The following is a 5353-nucleotide window of genomic DNA, read 5'->3' as shown; positions in this document are numbered from 1 at the left end:
AACCAACACTGAGAACCTCCTGTCAGGTCAAACCATTCCTGAGGTTGGCACCCTAATCAACGAATAGGACACTGAATACCAGCTTACACCAAAGGGTTCGCCGTCCGGCTCAACATGCGTTGTGGTCAAACCCTAAAACCACACGCTGGGCTTCTTTCAACCTTCACCCGAATGTGTTGAACTTGGACTCACGCTGGAAGCCACACCCCTTACTGAAGTGTCATCGCGTGTAGTCTACATCCTTTTCAACAACTGTGTGGCGATGGACACCACCATTCCAAAAGTCTATCGGGTGGGATGGCTAGTGAGCCACGACTTCCATGACTTTGAACTCACACTACCAATCATTGGGCCCATCCCATCTTCAATGATACCCGAAGGGAGCACAAACCACACAGTGTTCACAGCACCCTTCAAACTCATCTCCATCACTTCGGTCATGCCAATGGACAAAGACCAGGTATGCAGAACAGCACTGACAGAGGACCAATACCTTGCAGTATACAAAGTCTCCAGACAGCTTGCTTGCGAGACTGACGACACTGCTGCACCTCCTTCTGCCAACACGACAGACGACACACCAACAGAGGAGCCGTACCCAGGATTTGAGTCTCAAGTTCAGCAAATTCTAAAAGACGCTGACGCAATTAAAAATGATGCAGATCTACAAAGACTCAGACAAGTCCTTTACAAGTTCAAAGCATCCTTTGCCAAAGACTCTTTAGATTGTGGTCTCACTGAACCCCACACTGTGCGCATCCCAACGCACCCTAATGCTCCTCCCACTTTTGTCAGGCAGTCAGGCAAGATCCCCATCGCTTCACACGAACCGGTGCGAGAGATCATCGAATCCAGGCTTGAAAAAGGTGTCATCCGTCCATGCAACAGCACCCATTCTGCCCCCATCTGGCCCGTCCTCAAACCAAACGGCAAGTGGCGACCCACCATTGACTGCAGGAAACTGAATCAACAGGTGCCACTGTCCCGATGGCCCATGACCCAGCTGGAGCAAGAAATACCCAGAATCAGAAAAGCCAGAATCTTCTCAACACTTGATGTGGCCTCTGGATTCTGGACCATACCTGTGCATCCAGAAGACCAGCACAAGCTAGCATTCACGTTCGGCAACAGACAATTCACTTTCACCAGGTACCCATTGGGCTATGCCAACTCACCTGCTGAGTTCAACATCTTCCTGAACAAGGCATGCCCAGATGCCTGAATGAGAGGTAACCTTATGTGCGTTGATGATGTTCTCATGAAAAGCACAACAGTGGCTGACCACCTGAAAGAGCTAGACTATGTTTTCAACCAATTATCCACTGCCGGTGCCAAGAACACCCTCCACAAAGGACAGTGGTGTCGAACCAAAGTCAACTATGTGGCCCCACTCATCGGATCACAGGGCATCGAACCGCAGTCCAGCCGTATTCAAGCTGTTCAAAACATCAAGCCACCCACCAACATCTCAAGCTACAAGCTTTCTATGGGTGCGCAATTACTCACGGCAGTTCAGCGAAAGCTACTCAGACATTGCGAAACCTCTAACTGCCCTTCTGAAAACAGACTGCCCATTTGTATGGACAGAAGTTAAAGACAATGCCTTGAATGAGCTAAAACGACACTTATGCACAGCTCCATGTCCGGCTTACTCTGACCAACAAAAAGAGTTCTATCTAGAAGCTGGGTTCTCCAACCACTGTCTCAGTACTGGCCTGTACCAAAGGCATGATCAAGACAAAGGAGTCGTTACATATGTCAGCAGGACACTTCTCCCACCAGAGACTAAATTCTCAGACTGTGAAAAAGCCCTGCTCTGCACTGTATGGGCCATCCAGAGATTCTCCAACTACATTGGAGCCAGTGCATCCGAGATGGCGTGGTCACCAATTCACGCATAGCCACATGGTTAATGGCCCTCCAGGGGCGCAATGTTGAGGCACTTATGCTCAAAATCACAAGTGTGCGCTAGGCCACGGCCTGGCAGCCTGCCAAAACTGCTCTGATAACACACCAGCTGCGACGGTGAATGTAGAAGAACCCCAACAACAACAACTGACCTGTCACAGGTACTTTAAAGAGAATGCGTGTCAAGGTATGCCCACACCCTACATCGATGGATATTCCTACCACCATGAGGGCACCCGTCAATCAGGTGCGGGCATGCTGTAGGTAAATGACATACCGTGCCCACCACAATACTTCAAATTGGGCCCGCAGTCATCACAATATGCTGAGGTAGCAGCCATCCTCATAACGCTGCACATCGCGTTGACGCATAACATCACAGAACTCCTTATGGGCACAGACTTTAACTATGCCAGACTCAGTTTCCCATACCAACTTCCAGGCTGGAAACAAAATGGCTGTAAGACTTCAAACCACATGCCTGTCACACACCAACACCGGTTCCAGGCATGCGATGACATCACAAGAACAAACAACATGATTGTCTACTGGAAAAAGGTGAAAGGACACTCAAGGCAACCGGGCCTTGACAAAGACTTGAATGACCAAACCCATACCCTCACCAAGCCTGGCGCACTTAACGACTAGCTGTGGTCACTTCAAACCCGCCCACCCACCCTGAAGTTTGAAGTGATTACACACAGCATAAGAACTTTACAACCTAAACTGTCTACCTCACAGCAGTTTACGCTAGCTCCGCTGTTTACAAACACAAACATAACGAACATGCGGGCTTCTGACACAATAAAGACTTTGCTTCACCACCTCTCAGACCCCTCCAACCAACCCTTGACTGCCGTCTACACTCACTGACAACCAGTTACTCAGAACACGACATGACACCTAGCACATGCTGCGTGCACAGAGCTACATTCTATGTGTGCACCGTCTGACACCACAACGCAAAGACGTGTAATGCAACGGCGCAAAGGGGGGATAAGGCCAATGTACGTCCATGACGCATCATGCGCTGCAAACCACAGCACCAGAGCCACTGACAATACACTGAAGCAAGCGACATGCCAGCAGCAAGATGTGGCAAAACATGGGCCAAGGTTGCTGCTGTGGTTTGCCATGCCGTGCTGTCAGCCATCCAGAGGACAGCTGCCACCGAGATAACGACTGAGACTCCTGATCACCGACTGCAGGACCTACACCCATCAAGCGCATGTTCGACTCATCCAGCCCCACAAGGCCTACAGAGCACACTACCCCAGCACCGTAGCCAAATACAGCTGGGCAAGTGCCCGATGGACAGAGGACTCCCTCTCTCACGCCAAGGCCAAGGTCGAACACATGTCCAACCAACTTGGGAAAGTGACTGTTACACAATCAGGACTCTAAAGCACCAACTAACACTCAAAACGGTTCCTGGGAGCGTTGCTCGGAGCCGTAGCTGCCGCCAGAACTCTGTTCGACACTGGTATGCCAAGTGTCCAGACAGCAAACATAGCCACTGTGAAACAGCATGTGGTTGAAATCCAGACTGAACTTTCACAGCTAAAAGAGCAACTCACCACGCAGAGTGCATCTTTCCAAACCATCGGCAAGACATTGAGAAGAACATGGTCATTCTCAACATTCACAGCGTCCTGCTGAATCAGACCATGAACTGCATGAAACCGCTGTTTACTGTCTTCCAGAATAACTTTGCCCAAACTCAGCTGGTTACAGCCCTGATAACAGACATGCTTGGGAGGTTAACTCCTCAAATGACAGCCCAACCACGGGTAGAATCCCACCGTACTTGAAACCCTTAAGCCTTGTGTTAACTATGCTGGTTTCCGCCATCACCAGGCCAACTGATCCTCTACAAATACACCTGGCCTACTCTCTGGGTAGCGCCATCCTACTCTACGTCGATCACGAGCAGAGGGAAGTGGATGTGCTCTTGAACCAATCCATCAGCGAGTCAAACCAAGTCTACAGACTTAAAGACATTGCCAATGTCAGGTTTTTGAAAAGCAACACCCACAACAAGGCACACATTCCAGATGTGGTGGCCTACCACGACAGCTGCACCTGGCCCCAAACCTGCACATGTGTACCTCACCAAATTCATTCACTATCTCTGCCCTAGCAAACCCTTCCTCAGAGACAACACTTAAGGAACCTGCGGGGTTGCAACCCCTGGTCAGCGACACACGCTGCCCAGCCAAAGCTAAGCCTCGAGCAAAAGTCACAGAGATGCAAGCAGAGATTGTAGGTGACAGGTGGCTCGTTAACACACCTGTGCGTACAGCTACTCTCACTTACGACCAGCATGACACAACCAGCCGTGTCAACATGCTCAACCACAGTACGTGGATTCAAGCCCCGAAAGGTGCCATATTCCACCTGAATGATCTGGCATTGTACCATCTTTCGAGCAAAGAGTACCAGACAGCACTGGAACTCCCATCCTTCAAGAACTACAACTTCACCTTAGATCCAGAACTGGAACTCTGTATCGAGGAAAGGGGGTCCCAATTCATTGACATTTCTCCGGTCAACACAGCCATCCAAGCACTGTCTCGACTGCCCGTTCTGAACACTTCATCTGCGGTCCTAGGCTGGACCTCAGCCGACATTGTGCTGTGCATCTCTACAGGTAATCAGCCACACTCTGACACTATGCGTGGCATTCATTCTGTACAGAAGTCTCCACCAGATGCGACACAGCCGAGCTCACGAAAGCCGTGCCTGGAGGTCTCAGACGGAATCCCCGGAAAGGGGGTGCCAAGTCAGAGACCCCGCCAAACCTCATCGAGCTGAATCCTCAGCTTTAGGTTCCACCTGCCATCCTACCATCAGGTTCCACCTGCTACCCTACTACCATGGTCCACCTGCTACATGACCATCAGGATTCACCTGCCAGTCGGCCATTGTGATGATTGTCGTCCGATGATATTCACACAGGGAATTCATCCGACGAAAAGGGGGAATATGTAGCGACTGACCGAATCCTGTTTTCCTTTCACTACTGAACAAATATGAACACATATATGTTTAATTCACAAAACCTTGAATCATGTGAAATGGTGCCCCAATGTCTGCCAGCCGGTCATTGATTAACTCCATTTATGACGCATTGCGCAATCAAGAAACAGGTCCCCGTTGTTCTCGAAACCCTCACGTGGTGCACACCACGGATGGACAATATGCCCTAAGGATACACACACACACCACACATACCCGCACACAAACGTCCTTTGTGTGCAACTTGGGATAGGAATGTCCTTAATGTATATAACACAGAATTGTATCTAACCTTCCTGTATGCATGCATATCTAATTAGTTTTGTCTTATTCTATAGATGTAATTGGAGACTGGTCTGTAACTTCAAATCTTAAGTGTATTTCTAAAGAAAGATTACCTAACAGTATCATCTTCTGTAACTCGCCC

This window comes from Siphateles boraxobius, unplaced genomic scaffold (assembly GCF_051911475.1).
Source record: "Siphateles boraxobius isolate OS27281-9 unplaced genomic scaffold, OSU_SipBor_1 117, whole genome shotgun sequence".
Taxonomy (NCBI): Eukaryota; Metazoa; Chordata; class Actinopteri; order Cypriniformes; family Leuciscidae; genus Siphateles; species Siphateles boraxobius.
Note: the sequence above shows the minus strand (reverse complement) of the source record.